The following is a 20,260-nucleotide window of genomic DNA, read 5'->3' as shown; positions in this document are numbered from 1 at the left end:
ACCCAAGAAAAGGAGGATCTTGGCTGCTCTGTGCAAATGCACGACAATAGAGCAGGCAAGTATAACATGTTTATTATTTTTACAGGGAAAAAAAAAAAGAAAAAAAAAAAAAAAGAAAAAAAACTAGGACTTTACAATCACTTTAACCACTTAAGCCCCGGACCATTTGGCTGGCCAAAGACCAGACCACTTTTTGCGATTCGGCACTGCGTCGCTTTAACTGACAATTGCGCGGCCATGCAACGTTGTACCCAAACAAAATTGACGTCCTTTTTTTCCCCAACAAATAGAGCTTTCTTTTGGTGGTAATTGATCACCTCTGCATTTTTTATTTTTTGCGCTATAAAAAGAGCGCCAATTTTGAAAAAAAAGCAATATTTTTTACTTTTTGCTATAATAAAGATCCCCAAAAAATATATAACATTTTTTTTTTATCCTCAGTTTAGGCGATACGTATTCTTCTACATATTTTTGGTAAAATCGCAATAAGCGTTTGATAAGTTTGCGCAAAAGTTATAGTGTCTACAAAATAGGGGATAGTTTTATGGCATTTTTATTAATTTTTTTTTTTTTTTTTTTTTACTAGTAATGGCGGCGATCAGCGATTTCTATCATGACTGCGACATTATGGCGCTATTTTGGGACCATTCACATTTATACAGCGATCAGTGCAATTAAAAATGCATTGATTACTGTGTAAATGTGACTGGCAGTGAGGGGGCACTGCATGGGTTAAGTGTGTCCTAGGGAGGTGTTCTAACTGTGGGGGGGATGGGCTATGTGTGACACAACACTGATCACCGCCCCCGATTACAGGGAGCGGTGATCAGTGTCCTGTCACTAGGCAGAACGGGGAAATGCTTGTTTACATTAGCATTTCCCCGTTCTTCCTCTCCGCGAGACGATCGTGGGTATCCCCGCGGACATTGAGTCCGCGATCACACTCACGGAGCTCGCAGCGGGCACGCGATGACATGGCAGCAAATTTTTTCATGGTTAAAAATTACAGTTTATTATAGAAAAGTCAAGTATGATACAACAGTCAAGACATTGGAGGCTGGAACAAATCTGCAGAGAAGTACATGCATTCAGTTACAGTTAAGCATTAATGAATATAGAAACAGTGTACAATCCATACCACTTACAGTTAAATGTAACTATGAAATTGACATTTTAGTTCTCAGCTTCAGCCGCAAGCGGTCACTCAAATTTAAAGTCAGCGCAGCAAGGGAGAGGAAGGGTATAGGGACCAGGGAAAGGGAAGGTAGAAGGGAAAGAAAGGGGGGGGGCGGGACAGCCACTTCGCACACATTAAGGCTCTTAGTATCCTCACGCCGTCCAGGGCAACCATATGCCATCAAACTTTATGGGACATTTCCTATTAAGATAGGTCATTTTATAACGTGGCAGGGCTTTATTGATGGATGTTTCCCAGAGTGTCATCGATGGAGGGAAGGGGGAGTTCCATTTGAGTAGTATGACCCTTTTTGCATAGTATAGTAAATAAGAAAGTAGAAGCTTAATATAACGGGGCCTCTGGTCATCCTCCTGAATCCCAAGTAAATCCAACTCAGGGGACATCACCAAGGACAGTTGAAGGCACTCATTAATAACTTCAAAAAATGCCGCCCAAAAACGTGCCACCTTGGGGCAGCTCCAAAATATGTGGAAGTATGTGCCAGTCTGCATCCGCCATCTACTACAGAAGGGATCCCTCTGGGGGAACAGTCTGTGCAATCTCTGTGGAGTATAATTTACCCTATGCAAGAATTTGGTTTGTATGAATTTATCTCTGGAGGAGATAACCAGCCCCAAGCTATCCTCAAAACATTTGTTCCAATCCTCTCTCTCCAAGGTGGGAATGTCATTGTTCCATGCCTCCCAGAGCCGCTCCAATTTGGGAGACTCCAAGCTGAGTAGTGAAAAATAGAGGGAAGAGAGAGGCTTGGACAGGGACTCCTGGGCCAAGAGTTCCTCTATGGGATCCATGGTCACAGCTATCTGTCCAACAAATTGGGCCCTAGCGGCATGGCGTAGTTGCCAGCATTGGAAATGCATCCATCTAGGCAACTGGAACCTGTCCGAAAGGTCTTTATAATCAAGTAATGTCCCTGACGTCCCTAAGAATCCTGATGCCATGTTTCGCCCACACCCGCGGGTCCGGAATGGTCCGAAAGTGTGGGAGATTAGGGTTCCCCCAGAGTGGTTGAAAGGGTGACCAGGAGTTCTGCTTGTGAAATCGTTTTCCAGCTACCACCCATACTGGCATAGGCCCCAGGACCCCGGTACACCAGGTTCCCCAATTCACAGAGAACCCAGAAGGGTCGCCTCCAGGCACACAGCTGCATTGGCCCTTGAGCGGACAAACCACCAGCGGACCGAAACCAAAATGGCAGCCCAATAATATACCTGAAAATTAGGCAACGCCAGCCCCCCACACCTCACAGGGAGACACAAGGTGGACCTAGCCAAACATGGCATGGAGCCCCCCCCCCAGATAAAAGTCCCAATACATTTGTCCAGGTCTCGGAAGGAACTCCATAGCCAAACCGGAGAATTCCTGAAGATAATTAAACTTAGGGAGAAAAACCAGCATGATAAGGTTAATGCGTCCCAACAGGTTCAACTGAAGATTTCCCCAAGAGACACATCTAGCTCTCAACTACTCCAGCACTGGTCTTATAATAAGGTCATAGAATTTGTGCAGGTCATGATGAATATGTACACCCAGATATTTAAAGGTATCAACCCATTTCAAGGGGGTGTGGGCCGCCGTGGCTCTCGACATGCTATCCAAAAGGAAAAAGTACTGACTTGGAACCAATTAATTCGGACCCCTGAAAAGCGCCCAAACACGTCAAAGAGGACCAGGGCAGATCTCAAGGAGGAGTCCGCATCCTGCAGAGTGCCATCTGCGTAGAGTGACACTTTTTCCTCCAAGGGACCAACCCTCATCCCCACCACCTGTTGGGATGCCCGGAGCAATATGGCCAGCGGCTCCAACGCCAAGGCAAAAAGGGAGGGTGAGTGGGGACGACACGGCAGCAAATTTAAAAGGGACGTACCTGTACGCCCATTTCCCTGTCCGTGCCATTGTGTCAACGTATATACGGCGGACGGCAAGTGGTTAAAGCTGAACTTCACTCAAAAGTCCCACAGTTCGCTCATTCCTCCAGTTGCAGGCTTTTTTTTGGGGGGGGGGGGGGAATGATACTGATTTTTTTTTTTCCCTACTTCCACAATTCTTGCCGATGCCAAGATGGCATCGCTTGTCCGGCTCCCTCCCCTCCCGCATGTTACATCACATGTTCCAGGAAACTGCAGAACTATTCCCAGTGTCACACAACTTCCCACCATTCTAGGTGATGATCCTCTACAAATTTATACATACTGCCATCGCAAACTTTTTTGTGAAAATGCTAGATGCCTGGCTGTCTTGCTAAACAAATTATTTAATGCTAAATCAAACAGTGGTGGGCACTGATAGGCAGCACTGATAATCAGGACACTAATAATCAAAGCTCTAATTCTCAATGTCGATGTCCCTTTAACAAAAGCCGGTTATCTTCTCTCTCCTTCTCAGCGTGAGGAAAGAAAAGCTGATAACCGGCTTGTGTTGGCATCCATGATTGGCTGTCATTGGACACAGCTGATCACGTGGTAAAGAGACACTGCGATTGGCCCTTTACCTCGATCTGTGATCAGCTGAGTATGAAGGAAGCGCAGCCACAGGAGAACATCAATAGACGCCCTCCCTGCAAAGAAAGCCCGCGCTGTAGCCATCATTCGGCTATACCACAGGGGGGGGGGAGGGGGAGTTAATATCACTTTAATACTGCACCCACTTATACAGTATGGGGGTCTCCTGTAGAAGAAATGTTTCTTATCTCTAGGAGGACTATGGTGAAAGCACCCTGTATGGCTGGACTTTTTTTTTTTATAGATGGTCATGGAACAGTCGTGTATCTGAGACTGTATAGGTGGATATATACTGTATATATAAGCCCTGTGTGTGTCGTGCTCTTTTTTTGTGGTAAAAACTTGGACCCGGTTCATGTGCATTTTTCAGAAATGCTCTACAAACCGTTTAACCTTGTGGGCGCGCTCCTGTGTAATACACTCTGCGTACATAGCCGCCTAGTGTATGACTCGGCCCCGCCCCCCCGGCGGCTGTGTCATTGGATTTTTTTGACAGCAGTGGGAGCCAATGGCTGGGCTGCTATCAATCTATCTAATGAAGAGCCGAAAAGACGCGGGGAAAGCGACGTGGGATCGCGCCCGCGGAAATTCGGGGATTAAGTAAGTAAAACAGGGGCTCGGGGAGCCAGGCACAGCAAGGTATTTTTTCACCTGAATGCATAGGATGCTTTACAACCCCTTAAAGTACACAATGAGACCAGAGCACATATGGAAAACGAAAATGTGCTTAAAGTGAAGCAATACCTTTTTCACTTCTAGGCTGTAGTGGGGGGGCGTGTCAGGGTCAGCAGTGGAGGGGGCGTGTCAGGGTCAGCAGTGGAGGGGGCGTGTCAGGGGAACTCTCACATGTAAATAGGCTCATCTGATGCAAGGGGGAGCCGCTCCAATCCATCCCCCGGACATCACGCTGTGCACAGAGGACAGTGCTGTGGAGAGGCTGGATGGCATTCTGTGGCTGACAGGGAAGCCAGAAGACCCACGGAGCAGATGTGATGTCACCGGAGGTGGGGAGGCGGCCAGGATACAGGAAGAGCACACTGGAACAGGGCAGGCTATGTGCTCAGAGCTTCAGTTCCTTCTACTGCGGCTGCATGGCGCGGGAATGTTTGTACTTGTGAGGCACTTTACGTACACTCGCAGGTATGTCCGTACTCGCGAGTGTCCATAAAGCTGTGTATGCCTGTACATTTTTCCTCAAAAAATGTATTTATGAAGATGCAAAATGCATCAAAAGACACAAAAAAAATGCATCAAAAGCACGTTTACAAAAAACACAAAGCGTGCTTCAGAACCAGATCAAAAGCAAACTGCATAGATGTGAACCAGGCCTAAAGGATAGTTTTGGATAGAGTGGAGGTGGATTAGAACCCCTGTCAGTTTTTATTGCCGTTTGTCTCCCCGTTAAAGCGGTGTTCCGGCAGAAATGTAACCTTCTAGATAAAAACACCCCTCTAATACTCATGCTTAGTGTAGTCTACGCATACCCTGTAAACGCATACCCTGATGATCTGTACAGGTCTCCCCTGCAGGGAGACGCTGCTGATCGGCTCTCTTCACACTCTGACAGTTTGGGGCGATGAGAGCCGATAAACAACAACACTTCTGTATTTACATATGATCAGCCGATCATGTTTAAAGAACCACATCATTGGCTCTTTACAGAGATTGGGGTTGCATCGTGTGCCCCCCCCCCCAATCCCAGGCTTCTTTTTCGTCCATCTGGCACAACTTCCTCCTGGGACCTGTAGTACCACCAAATCTCCCAGTTTAAAGTCTCCAGATGGGGACTACATCCCCCACAAATCCCTGCAGTTCCCAGCAGCCCTACGCAGCTCCCTGGGTGGGCTTTCCCTTCCCAGGATATTCTGCAGCCAATCCTTGCCCTCCTGCTGTCTGAGTGGTAGGTGGGACCGCTGTCCAGCACCTGCAGAGTCCTCTTTCTCCTCTTCTCCAGCCCAGCAGCTCTGGCAGGGAGAAGTAGAGAGTCTGCAGGGTAAGCTGTGTGATGACCCATCATGAAGAGGGACAAAGCAGCACCACTGCCCAGGCTGCAAAAGGACTTATGTATTCAAAAAACAGTACACAGATTTAACCACTTCAAGACCAGGCCTTTTTCTGACACTTGGTGCTTACAAGTTAAAATCTGTATTTTTTGCTAGAAAATAGGGTTGCACCGATACCATTTTTTTTTTACACCGAGTACAAGTACCGATACTTTTTTTTAAGTACTTGCCGATACCGATACCTATAGAAGAGTAGGTAAAGGGGTGGTTTGGGATGTAGGGGGAGTTGGGTGAGGTTGGGGTGAAGATGTGCTAAATGAGAAAAAAAAAAGGAAGGAGGGCAGATAAAGCGGGGAGGGGAGTCACAATCCTGGCTACTGCTGTCTATTCAAATAAAACCAAAAAAAGAAACGTATGCGCTGCCACTTAAATAAACGTGATTGAATACATTCAGCTGGTGCAAACACCCAATGTTCCCACCAAAAAGAAGTATAAATATATGTGCTGTGCTGCTGTCTCAAATTCTAATGATCTATATAGTGTTAATAACATAAAACAAAAATTACTGGCAAAGAAAAGTGAACTCCAATATCGATGCCTAAATATATCTTGGCATGTTAATAATCTGAAAATTAGCATATATATATAGGGGGTTATTTACTAAAGGAAAATCCACTTTGCAACTGCAAGTGCACTTGGAAGTAAAGTCGCTGTAGATCCGAGGAGGACATGCAAGGAAAATAAAAAACAGCATTTTAGCTTGCACATGATTGGATAATAAAATCAGCAGAGCTTCCCCTCATTTCAGATCTACCCCTTCGATTTAGATCGACTGCACTTCCAAGTGTACTTGCAGTGCAAAGTTGATTTGCCTTTCGTAAATAACCCCCATAGTGTCAATGCATGAAAAAAAAAGAGGGAGGGGGGGGGGGAGAGAGGGGGAGGAAGGGGAAGAAGGGGGATAGGGGTCCACCAGGCTGAGGACGGACACACAGGGCACTGGGAGAAGCCTCGCTATGTGCAGAGCAGTGCAGCTGCCAAGGAAAGGACAGATCTGTGCCGGTACCACACGGGACTCACTCCTGCTCCCGGCCAGACTGACAGAAATAGTGGAGCGGGGATGGATGAGCAGAGATAAATGTGAGAGCTGCACCCGGCAGGAGGGGGAGGACAGTGGGATGGGGGGGCTGGGCTTGCTCACCTCTAATGCGGACATGCGGCCCCGAACCTGATGACAGCTGGTGAGAGGGGAGGAGGAGGCAGGGAGGGAAATCGTGAGGACATGTGATTGGTTGTTAAGGATGCGGTGGCCCCGTTCTTTAACAACCAATAATTGCCAGCATTTTTTTTCTGTACATTTCAACTGTTAGTGGAGAATTTCAGCTAACAACTGAAAGTACCGAGCCCGAAGGTATCAGTTTCGGGGCATTTGGATGAGTACCAATACTTGTGCAAATGCTCAGTATCGGCACTGATACCAGTATCGGTACAACCATACTAGAAAATTACTTGGAACCCCCAAATATATATATAATTTTAGCAGAGATCCTGGAGAAAAAAAAATGGTGGTTGTTGCAATATTTTATGTCACACTATATTTGCTCAGCGGTCTTTCAAATGCAATATTTGGGGAACAAATATGTTTCAATGAATTAAAAAAAAACGAAACAGTAGTGTTAGCTCAACTTTTTTGGATAATATGAAAGATGTTACACCAAGTAAATATAATCCTAACATGTCATGCTTTAAAATTGTGCACACTTGTGGAATGACGACAAACTACGGTACTTAGTACTTAACTTGGAGGGGACGTCCGCTCCCGCTGCTTGTGATAACAATCGAGCAGCTCCTTAGCTGTGAGGGGGAGGAGATGAGGAGGAGGGGGGGGGGAGGAGATGAGGAGGAGGGGGAGGGGGGGGGGGGAGGAAGAGGGGGGGGAGGAAGAGAGGGGGGGGGGAGGAAGAGAGGGGGGGGGGGAGGGAGATGAGGAAGAGAGTGGGGGGGGGAGGGAGATGAGGAAGAGAAGGGGTGTCTGGGGGGGAGATAAGAGAGGGGGTGTCTGGGGGGGTATAAGGAATAGAGGGGGGTTGTAGGAGGAGTAGAGATGGAAGGTGTGGGGTAAGTTGTCTCCCCTCCCCCCTCGTACTTACAGACACATCTTTCCTCCTCCAGTCATGTGACAAGGGGATAGAGACGGAGGTAGAACGGCAGCCTTCTCTCACTGTACAGCTCTCTATTGCCACCTGCAGGCTGGAGGGAGGAGTAACCTGAATCCTCTCTCCAGCTTTCTGTACTCCTCTCCTGTCTCTGTAGATCGGGCCTGAGCGCGAGCTCGTGGCTACCGTTGAGCAGGCGGGAAGGGGGGGTCATCCACGCGCTTCCTCTGATTGGCGGAGGCGGCGGGTGGATGACTCATAGCGAGCACGGGACAGCTTAGCGGCGCCATTTCTATTGTCGCTGCGTCACTGAGAGGGCGTGTCTTCCGACAGCTTTTTTGACAGAACCGGCACAGCGCCCAATAGTGGACTAATCGGAAACTACATCCCCGGCTTTTCATCTCCATCTATCGGAGAACATAGTAAGTGTCATTATCAGTGATGTCACCTTATCAGTGAGGGGGGTCCAGTGGGGGGATGTGGGGGGGGGGGGGGACAATAGAGAGCTGGACCCGGCTTGTGTAATGATCTCTCAGTGTTTTCTCTCCTCCTTTCTGGTCTGAGGGAAGACTCCATAGGAGTGCACAGGGGGTGTGCCGGTAGTGTCTGAGCACACCCTAATCACCCGTGTTGTCTCCCGGAGATCTGCCCCGAAATGTTGTGTGTGACCCCCGCTGGCTGTCTATCAGGGGCGTTGCTATGGGGGTGCGGTGGGTGCGGCCCCCACCGGGTGACACCCGCCAGAGGGATGACACCATCACCGAGGCCGCCGCTAAACACTATAGCTTCTAGTGGAGCGGTGCGGGCCGGGCATTCAGCCGTGCAGGGGAGGCTGCCTACAACATTCCCCACCTGTCACTCGGGGATCTCCAATATCTCCCGTGGCAGCCGGATTAGGTGGGCGGAGCTGGGGGTGTGGCCGCCTCCTCCACTCCTCCCACAGACCCCTTCACGCTGATCCCACAGCTGAAGGAGATAGAGCCGAGGCGAGGACACAGCCCCGCCCACCCGCCCGGGTCTTCATCTGAAAGTATGAGGTATGAGGTATGGTATGAGTTACTGCACAGCACACTGTCACACACCCCAAACCTGCCCTGGACCACCCCCAACCTGCCCTGTGCCACCCCAACCTGCCACTATACCATTCTATACTACCCTAACCTGTCACTATACCACCCTATACTATCATTTACAGGGGCTGGTTTTGGGTGCGCCCCGTGACCGTGCGCTGCCTGCAGGTTGCTGGGCAGCCTAGGGGGGGGGGGGGGGGGGGGTGACACCATGTTTTACCGCACCAGGTGACACCAACCCTAGTGACGCCACTGCTGTCTATGGCAGTGTTTCTCAACTCCAGTCCTCAAGGCGCCCCAACAGGTCATGTTTTCAGGATTTCCCTCAGATGAAACAGCTGTGGTAATTACTAAGGCAGTGACACTGATCAAATCATCTGTGAAAAATAATGGGAAGCCTGAAAACATGACCTGTTGGGGCGCCTTGAGGACTGGAGTTGAGACACACTGGTCTATGGAACAGTCTGACAGGCAGCAGATAGTGAGTGTTGTCAGAGCCGCTGAGTGTGAGATCTGTCAGATAATGTCACGGCTTGTAGAGACAAAGATCAGCTGTCACTATTCAGAGGGGATGTCGGGGGTGGGCGGGACCGAACAGTTATCACACATCAGCCAATGGGATGGAGTGTGGGCGGGCCGCTCTATTTATGTGGCTCCGCCCCCTTTCTTAAGCAGCCCAATCATTGGCTGGTGTTGATAGCTGCTTAGTCCCGCCCATCCCCGGTGTCTTGCCAAATAAGTTCCTTCGGCGGATAAGTTCCCCCCTGTACTGCGCAGGCGCAGCGCCTGCGCAGTACGAACTCCTGACAGCCGCCGGAGATAGCCCGAAGCTCAAGATCGACAATCAGCTGTACATGGCGCCTGCGATCTGGGTCCAGGTTCCTTCCCTACCATCCAAGTGGACCTAGAGGGGGAATCTAAAAGTGCCGAGCGCAGCGAGGCCGTGCCCGGAGCGTGGCAAGGGGCCCTCTTACAAGCGCCGTGTACAGCTGATTTTCAGCTATTCCGCTTCGGATCCTACTGCGCAGGCGGGGGAACTTATCAGCCGAGCGGAACTTTCTCGGCAGAACACCGGCATCCCGGCTGAGTTGTGATCTCTCCTGCAAGTAGTTCCATGATCTGCAGACAGTTTCACACACAGAGCGGATCTGACAAGTCTCACTGTCTGCTGTGTGTGAAATCCCCCCTCTGCCCTGCCAGTGCCAATCAATGCTGCCTATCAGTGACAACCTGTGCCAATCAATGCTGCCAAAAAGAACTCATCAGTGCTGCCTATGAGTGCCAATCAGTGCCCATTAGTGCTGCCTATCAGTGCCCATTAGTGCCGCCCATCAGTGCCCATTAACGCTGCCAATCAGTGCCCATTAGTGCTGCCTATCAGTGCTACCGATTAGTGCCCATTAACTCTGCCAATCATTGCAGCCTATCAGTGCCCATTAGTGCTGCCAATCAGTGCCACCTATCAGTGCCAATCAGTGCCACCTATAAGTGCTCATCAGTGCTATCAATCAGTGCCTATCAGTGCCGCCAATCATTGCCACCTATCAGTGTCAATCAGGGGCAGCTATTAGTGCCCATCATTGCTGCCAATCAGTGCCCATCAGTACACTGAGTGCAGGGATGGGGAGATGAACTCAGCAGCCAGGCACATTATCCATGGGGGGGGGGGCACAACTGAAATCCGTTGATGTTTATTAATGCCACATGACGATCTTTAGTATAATAGGTAATCACCACACTACTATTTACAATAAACTACTGGAGGTAAAATAAAAAAAGTGTCAGTAAAAGGTTTGCTGCTAAGCACTGTTATGTGTTCCCACATCAGAAAAAAAAAAAAGTGCAGCACTAACTTACTAAACAATAATGGTGGAACCTCCAATGTATGGAAATCTCAATAAACTTCAATATTACCACAATACCGATCTCTGTGATATTTATTGTAACTTCACATATAATACACATCACACTGAAAACAAGACATAACAAATTAAACTTAGCAGGGATGGTGGAAACCCCTCTACAGATAATTGCAATACAAACTATCTAATGGCAACTTTTTAGTTGGGAGGTTTCCTTCATTATAGCACTTTGTAATTTACATTTTTTTAGATAGTAACTAAAACATATCAAATTAAGTGTAACTATTATAATGTGAATTATTGTACTTGAAGTTCATTTCCCCCACCCCTACTAAGTCCATGTCTTTATGGACCTTGCTTTGTGCACTGGTGTGCAGTCATGTTAGAACAGGAAGGGGCCATCCCCAAACTGTTCCCACAAAGTTGGGAGCATGAAATTGTCCAAAATGTCTTGGTATACTGAGGCCTCAAGACCCCTTTCACACTGGAGGCGTTTTTCAGGTGCTTTAGTGCTAAACATAGCGCCTGAAAAAATCCTCAGCTGCAATGCCAGTGTGAAAGCCTGAGTGCTTTCACACTGGGGCGGTGCGCTGGCAGGGCGTCACAAAAAGTCCTGCAAGCAGCTTCTCTGCAGCGCTGTAGGAGCAGTGAATACCCCTCTCCTATTGAAATCGATGGGCAGCACCGCCGTACCGTCGGCAAACCGCCGCTGCAGGCGGTTTTAACCCTTTTTCGGCCACTAGCGGGGGTTAAGAGGGGCCCACTAGTGGCCGAATAGCGCTGCTAAAACGACGGTAAAGTGCCGCTAAAAATAGCGGCGCTTTACCGCCAACGCCTGGGCGCTGGCAGTGTGAAAGTGCCCTAAGTGTTCCCTTCACTGGAACTAAGGGGCCAAGCCCAACCCCTGAAAACAACCCCACACCATAATCCCCCCTCCACCAAATGATTTGGACCAGTGCATAGCAAGGTCCATAAAGACATGGATGAGCGAGTTTGGGATGGAACAACTTGACTGGCCTGCACAGAGTCCTGAACTCAACTCAATAGACCACCTTTGGGATGAATTAGAGCAGAGACTGCGAGCCAGGCCTTCTCGTCCAACATTAGTGCCTGACCTCACAAATGTGCTTCTTGAAGAATGATCAAACCTTCCATAAACGCAACCTAAACCTTGTGGACAACCTTCCCAGAAGAGTTGAAGCTGTTCTAGCTGCAAAGGGTGGGCCAACTCAATATTGAACCCTACGGACTAAGGCTGGGATGCCATTGAAGTTCATGTGCGTGTAAAGGTAGGTGTCACAATACTTTTGACAATATGTGTGTGTGTATATATATATATATATACATATACATATATATATATATATATATATACACACATACACACACACACATATATACATACACACACACACACGCGTATGTGTATTTGAGCTTTGGGGTGCACACCCTAATGCAATAGGCTGCGCACACCTATGGGGGTTACAGAGATCCCAGCCAGGGGGCACACACCACCCAGTGGGGTACAGAGATCCCTGCCAGGGAGGCACATACTACACTATCCAGTGGGGGCACAGAGATGCCCGCCAGGGGGCACACACCACCCAATGTGGGCACAGAGATCCCTTTTCAGGAGCAGTGATTTTAAAAATGCTTAAAGTGAAACAATAAAAGTGAAATATTCCTTTAAATTTCATACCTGGGGGGTGTCTATAGTATGTAAAGTTGGGCATTTTTCCTGTGTTTAGAACAGCCCCTGCACAATATGACATTTCTAAAGGAAAAAAGTCATTTAAAACTACTAGCGGCTATAATGAATTGTCGGGTCTCGGCAATACAGATAAAAGTCATTGAAAAAAATGGCATGGGATCCCCCCAGTCCATTACCAGGCCCTTTGGGTCTGGTATGAATATTAAGGGGAACCCCAAACCAAAATTTAAAAAAAATTGCGTGGGGGGTCCCCCCAAATTCCATAACAGGCCCTTCAGGTCTGGTATGGATATTAACCACTTCACTACCCGCCCATAGTCATATGACGTCCACAGATGGGATCTCCCATCCTGGGTGGACGTCATATGACGTCCTGGGATTCCCGGCCGTCTAGGGGGCGCGCGCGTGCCGCCGGGAGCGCGCGCCCGCCGCATTGCTCGGGACCCGGTGCGTGTGCCCGGCGGCCGCAACGTCCGCCGAGCACCCGCGATTGCCCGTTAACCGGGCCGGCATATGGATCTGTGTGTGTAAACACACAGATCCACAGCCTGTCAGCTCTGAGGAGAGCGATCTGTGTTCCCAGAACGGAGGAACACTGATCGGTCTCCTCCCCTTGTACGTCCCCTCCCCCTTCAGTTAGAATCATTCCCAAGGAAACATACTTAACCCCTCCCCGCCCCCTAGTGGTTAACCCCTTCACTGCCTGTCACATTTACATAGTAATCAATGCAATTTTATAGCATTGATCGCTGTATAAATGTGATTGGTCCCAAAAATGTGTCAAAAGTGTCCGATGTGTCCGCCATAATGTCGCAGTCACGAAAAAAAATCGCGATCGCCGCTAAAAAAATAAATAAATATATTTTTTTTAAAAATGCCATAAATCTATCCCGTATTTTGTAGACGCTATAACTTTTGTGCAAACCAATCAATATACGCTTATTGCGATTTTTTTTTTTTTTTTTACCAAAAATATGTAGAAGAATACGTATCGGCCGAAACTGAGGAAAAAATTTGTTTTTTTTAAAAAAAATTCGGATATTTATTATAGCAAAAAGTAAAAAATATTGTTTTTTTTTCAAAATTGTCGCTCTTCTTTTGTTTATAGCGCAAAAAATAAAAACCGCAGAGGCGATCAAATACCACCAAAAGAAAGCTCTATTTGTGGTGAAAAAAGGACGTCAATTTTTTTTTGGGTACAACGTCGCACGACCACGCAATTGACGTTTAAAGTGCGACAGCGCTGAAAACTAAAAATTGGCCTGGGAAGGAAGGGGGTGAAATTGCCTGGTATTGAACCGGTTAAGGGGAACCCTGCGCCCAGCGCATGTCAAAGTTGCAAAATTGTGCTTCGGCATTAAGATTTATTTTACCCTTAGGCGTGAGGGGGCTAAAGAAAAACTATAGCCTTCATTTGAAAATTGCTGATAAGTAGGATTTTATTGCAGGAGAGACTCCCATAAACATGTGCAAGAGTGCCAACATCACAAACTGATCAATAAAGATATCCGAAGACACCTAGCATGGAACACTGTGACATCTCCAGTAGGCACTGCAGCAAGGTCTATATCCTGGCAGTGGCTCAGCAACACGTCCTCTCACTCTTCCAGTCTCCTCCACATAGTACTCGCTTGGTGGTTTTTCAGCAGTTCAGTCTCTCACGGGGGGGGGGTTCGTTCGACTGTAACTGTACCACTCACCAACTCTCCCCATAACACTGCGCCGTCCTGGTGAATTTTTTCCTGGGCAAATCGTGCTCCCTCTTCAAAAAGCAGGGTCAAGTTCAGGCCCCATGAACTTCGGTGAATAGGCCATTCCTTGAGACTACATGTCCCATTCATGCCCCTCAAGTCTCTTCTGATTGGCAGCTCGTTCTGCTTAGGAGGAGGGGGGAAGAGCGAGAATCAATTAGACAGAGCTGGCTGCTGACAGGAGGAGGAGTGGGGGGCGGCAGGTTGCGAGCACACAGACAACCTGCAGCTGCGCCTTTTCCCTGTGATAGCACAGCAGACCCGAGACCTGTAGTGACCTGTGTAGCGGTGTGAGGGGAGAGCGCTCAGCTACACTGATATGATAGGGAGGCAGCATGGGCCCCTGTAGCTATGAGCAACCCCTGGGCTCAAGGGGCAGCTGCCTTGGACCCCACAAAGATAACTGGGCCCAAGGCAGCTTCCCCTTTTGCCCCGCCTTAAAGACGGCCTGACCTTACCCCATACTCTGACTGGATCTCTTCACACACACCTTAGCCTGCTCAGACCACATACCTCTGGTACACTTTTCCCTGCTCATACCAAATCCTGGCTTGGAGTTAGCGGAACACATTTCACCCTGAATCTGATCGAGCCAATGCACTTTGTTAATATGTGGCCTGCAGTATACTCTTTTAATGCTTTTTTGATGCATGCAAAAGCCCATTTAAACAGCCTTGCAAATACCACACCCAATGTCTGCTGGACTGAATATAAAAAAAAAAAAGACACATTAACAAAGCCATAATTGTGTTTAAACGTTTTATTTTTTTTAACAAACATATTATAATGTATTCAATATCAGCAAATTGAGATATATACTGTAAATAAATGGAGAAAAATAAAACTTTTTTAGGCTCCATTCACACTAGCGCGTTTTTTGATGCATTTTGCATTTTGCAGAAATGCATGGGAATTTTTTAACATGGGTTCCTATGGAACATGTTCACATCAATGCCTTTTTGTTTCTCTGCATTTTTGGAAAGGGTCAGGGACTCTTTTTCATGCAAAATGCAGCGTTTTGCATGTAATAGAATTCAATGGACAAGCATCAAAAACGCAAGTGCACCGTTTTTGCAGCGTTTTTGCCGTTTTTTTTTTAAATTTTTTAAAAATTTTTTTTTTAGACGCCCAAAAGCAACATGCATAGGTGTGAATCGAGCCTTACACACAAGCAGTGGGGGAAAAAAATAAAATTAATAGAGCAAGAAAATAAAGATTGATAAGAGTTGAAAATACTACTGGGGGTAACGGGGGGGGGGGGGGTGTTTGAACCAAGAGTTTCACTATTAACGTTAGTCCTTTAAAAAAACAAATTAAAATCAAGGGGGGGGGGGGGGGGGGGCACAAATACGTCTGGGACGTCCATTTGTTTTCATTGAAAACAATCAAAAATGAATCTCCTGATGTAATAAAGAATACACAAAATCTAGAAAAAATATGGGTTTAGTGCCTGCCCCAGATATTTAACCTGAATAGACATTTAAGGCTGTGTAAGTTCAGGTGCAGCTTGGTAACAGATGAGCTGCCAGAAGTTCCATGAGCTTTACAATCCCTAAGCAAAATACAGAGTTAAAGTGCTTTGTAATATTAACCCCTTCAGATCTGCTCTATAGCCGAATGATGGCTACAGTGTGGACCTACATTGCTGGGAGGCCATCAATAGACGTCCTCCCCTTTGCACACTCCCCGCACTGTGATCACCAAGTCAATGAGAGGAGCGCGAGGAGAATAAAAAGCCAATCATCGGCTTCTGTGCAAGTTACATCAGTCCCAAAGAGGAAGATGCACAGCCATCTCATCTGTGCCCACCAGTGCCACCTGCCAGTGCCCACAGTGCATAACAGTGCCACAAATCAGTGCTAGCAATCAGTGCCACCTATCAATGCCCACCAGTGGTGCCAATCAGTTACTACCTTGCAGTGCTGCCTATCAGTGTCACCTACCAGTGAACCTCACTGCCACCCATCAGTGCCACCTATTAGTACCACTTCTCAGTGCCCACCAGTGCCACCTATCAATGCCCCTTCAGTGCCCATCAATGCAGCCTATCGTGCACCCATCAATGCAGCCTCATCAGCGTACATCAATGCAGCGCCTCTGCAAAGCGCCCCATGCCTACTCACGTTGCCTGCACTCTCGTTACTTTGTCTTACAGTCAGCACTAAAATCAGTGCTGCGGTCAGACCGGGACCAATGAAAGCACTTGGTCATGCGACAGTGCTTGGGCATAAAAAAAAAAACTGACTACCAGGCAGAGTAGTGTCTTATGACCAAGTGACATCACAGGTCACGGGCTTCCTTTAACCCAGAAGCACAGGGTGGTGTCGAGGATCGCAATGAAGAAAGCAGTCGAGAGGTAATAGTTGGCCTTTGCAAAGACCATGTCACTTTGTTCTGTGTGGGAAAGGCGACCATGTCACTAAAGAAACAAGTGCTGAGAGAATTACTACAGCTGCTATTTCAGACCTCTCCTCTTAAAAATGCTAGCTGCACGGCTTCCATGCTGATCCTCTTCAATGCCAAGTCACTGACCTAGAACACGTATATAAGCAGTAAAGCCTTACCTGCATACTCTTTCCCAAGTTAGTGACTCAAAGCACTGAAGTCACTGGACCTCCATGACAGTCAGCAATGGCAGCCGGCAGATCTACTTAGTGCAGCTTTCTGTTGCACAAAACAGAGGGCGCCAAAAACTGAAACCACAGCGTCATGTCCCAAAGCAGAGCCGGGGTAGAAGTCTGGTGTATCCTTATATACAGCCTTCCCCATGTAAAGACTGGAGAACTGCAAAAAGGGACATGAAAGAAAGAAACCGGCCATATTGATAATATACAAGGAATTTGTCCAATATTCATCCAACAAAGATGTGTGAAATTCTGCACAAGGCACTCCTCCCAAGCAGCCATTCAGGTAATGTGTGGGCAGTGGACTAGGGGGCTGGGCATTCTGAAGACCCGCCCCCTCTATGGGGGGAACGCCTGTACTCTGGGGGGGGAATGCCTGTACTCTAGGGGGGGGGGCGCCTGTACTCTGGGGGGAGGAACGCCTGTACTCTGGGGGGAGGAACGCCTGTACTCTGGGGGGAGGAACGCCTGTACTCTGGGGGGAGGAACGCCTGTACTCTGGGGGGAGGAACGCCTGTACTCTGGGGGGAGGAACGCCTGTACTCTGGGGGGAGGAACGCCTGTACTCTGGGGGGAGGAACGCCTGTACTCTAAGGGGGGGGGAACGCCTGTACTCTAAGGGGGGGGGAACGCCTGTACTCTAAGGGGGGGGGGAATGCCTGTACTCTAAGGGGGGGGGGGAACGCCTGTACTCTAAGGGGGGGGGAACGCCTGTACTCTAAGGGGGGGGGGAACGCCTGTACTCTAAGGGGGGGGGGACGCCTGTACTCTAGGTGGGGGACGCCTGTACTCTAGGTGGGGGACGCCTGTACTCTAGGTGGGGGACGCCTGTACTCTAGGTGGGGGACGCCTGTACTCTAGGTGGGGGACGCCTGTACTCTAGGTGGGGGACGCCTGTACTCTAGGTGGGGGACGCCTGTACTCTGGGGGGGGACGCCTGTACTCTGGGGGGGGACGCCTGTACTCTAGGGGGGGGGACGCCTGTACTCTAGGGGGGGATGCAGTGGCTGTACAAACACAACCACAGGTCCTAACTTAACAGGAGTGCAGGGTCGGGTGGGCAGCCCCAAATGCACACCATCTGTGTTCAGGGGGTGCAGCCACACATCGGTCATTAGGACCCCTGGCAGTGTTCTTACAACTGTTGTATCCGTAACATAGGCACCTGCACACAGCTCCAGACACATAAACAAAACACTGATTCACATTGTACAGGGCCCATGATTACTAGTGGCAGCCCTGCTGGGGGGTGGGGAAGAGAGGGGGTGTCTGGGGGGAGATGAGGAGAGGGGGTGTCTGGGGGGAGGTGAGGAGAGGGGGTGTCTGGGGGGAGGTGAGGAGAGGGGGTGTCTGGGGGGAGGTGAGGAGAGGGGGTGTCTATAAGGAATAGAGGGGGGTTGTAGGAGGAGTAGAGAGGGAAGGTGTGGGGTAAGTTGTCTCCCCTCCCCCCTCGTACTTACAAACCCAGGGGGGGGCGAGGGGGGGGGGGGTACTGCCAATCAGTACCAATCAATGCTGCCAATCAGTGCTACATATCTGTGCCAATCAATGCTGCCAAAAAGAGCCCATCAGTGCTGCCAATCAGTGCTCCCTATCACCTCTTAGTGACTGAAACTCCTAATCACTGAAGTCGCCCCAATAAACAGGGGAAAAAAAACACCCTCATGTCCTCATGTATGATCCTGAGTAACATTAGGAAATATTCCCTCTGTATGTCAGCATTTGTAATCCTGGATATCGGCAGAAGTGCTGCTAAATGAATGGGCAGGATGCTAAAGAATCAGTCAATATACTCAATCAATTAGAGCAGGGGGCATTGAAAGTAACAACTATAACTTGTACAATTTTGTCTCTGGAAAATGCATTATTACCCCCTTGGAGGGTAGATGGGGCAATAGGAAGTTATCAAGACATTAGGAGGCCAAGTTGTGCTTAACCACTTCCATACCGGGCCATAGGAAAATGACGGCCGCAGGAGCACTTCCTCCTTCCAGCTGGACTTCATATGACGTCCTCGGCTTCCCGGCATTGTGGAGAGCGCGCGCTGCCGCATCACTGGGGACCCGATGCACGTGCCGGGCACCGCAATGTCCGTCGGGCACCCGAGATTGCTCATCACAGAGCAGGGACGTGGATCTGTGTGTGTAAACACACATATCCACATCCTGTCAGGGGAGAGGAGAACTGATCGTATGTTCCTTGTATATAGGAACACCGATCAGTCTCCTCCCCTCATCAGTCCCTTCCCCCCACAGTTAGAATCACTACCTAGAAGACATATTTAACCCCTTCAGCGCCCCCCTAGTGTTAACCCCATTCCTGCCAGTGACATTTATACAGTAAATCAGTGCACTTTTATAGCACTGATCGCTTTATAAATGTCAATAGCCCCAAAATAGTGTCAAAAGTGTCCGATCTGTCCGTCGCAATGTCACAGTCACAATAAAAATCGCAGATCGCTGCCATTAGTAGTAAAAAAAAAAAAAAATAATAAAAATGACATAAATTTATCCCCTATTTTGTAGACGCTATAACTTTTGCGCAAACCAATCAATATACGCTTATTGCGATTTTAGTTTACCAAAAATATGTAGAAGAATACATATCGGCCTAAACTGAGGAAACAAAAATGTTTTTTAAAAAAGAAATTGGGATATTTATTATAGCAAAAAGTAATAAATCATCTGTCTTTTTTGTTTATAGCGCAAAAAATAAAAAACGCAGAGGTGATCAAATACTACCAAAAGAAAGCTCTATTTGTGGGGGAAAAAATGATCAAAATTTAATTGGGGTACAACGTTGCATGACCATGCAATTGTCATTCAAAGTGTGACAGTGTTGAAAGCTGAAAATTGGCCTGGGTCGACGCAGTGCCGTATCGCATAAATGGCCTGGTCATTAAGGGGACAAATCCTTCCGGGGCTAAAGTGGTTAAAGTAGTTGTAAACCTTACTCATGATAAAAATTTTTCAGTGGGGAAATGTAAGACCCGGTTCACACAGGAGCGACTTGTCAGGCGACTTAGCCGCCTGACAAGTCGCGTTCCGTTCTGTACTATGGAACCGTTCTAATAGGAGCGACTCAAGTCGCTCCGACTTAGAAAAAGGTTCCTGTACTACTTTTGGGGCGACTTCAGGCGACTTGCATTGACTTCTATACAGAAGTCATTTTGCAAGCCGCCGCTGAAGTCGTGTGCAGGTCGCCTGTGTGAGTCGCGCTGCAAGTCACGCCGCCCCTGTGTGAACCGGCTCTAAGCCTGTAATCATTGGAAGTTATAAAAACAAAAAACAAAACAAAAAAAACAAAACAAACAAACAAAAAAAACCACACACTTCCCTGTACTGATTTCCCTGGGTTCATTAGAGCAGGTTGTGTGAGTGCTGG

General features: G+C 48.2%; 1 long non-coding RNA gene across 1 annotated transcript in view; it reads right to left on the bottom strand.

Moving 5' to 3' along the window:
* LOC141112054 (uncharacterized) overlaps nt 1-8,197 on the bottom strand; it is a 41,783-nt gene extending 33,586 nt beyond the window's left edge. Inside the window, exon 1 of the long non-coding RNA XR_012236518.1 lies at nt 7,853-8,197. This is a non-coding gene — a long non-coding RNA (uncharacterized lncRNA). The remainder of the gene's footprint in view (nt 1-7,852) is intronic.
* Between the last annotated feature and the right edge of the window lie 12,063 nt (nt 8,198-20,260).

This window comes from Aquarana catesbeiana, linkage group LG11 (genome assembly GCF_042186555.1).
Source record: "Aquarana catesbeiana isolate 2022-GZ linkage group LG11, ASM4218655v1, whole genome shotgun sequence".
NCBI lineage: Eukaryota > Metazoa > Chordata > Amphibia > Anura > Ranidae > Aquarana > Aquarana catesbeiana.
Note: the sequence above shows the minus strand (reverse complement) of the source record. Positions and strands in the feature narration are given on the sequence as shown.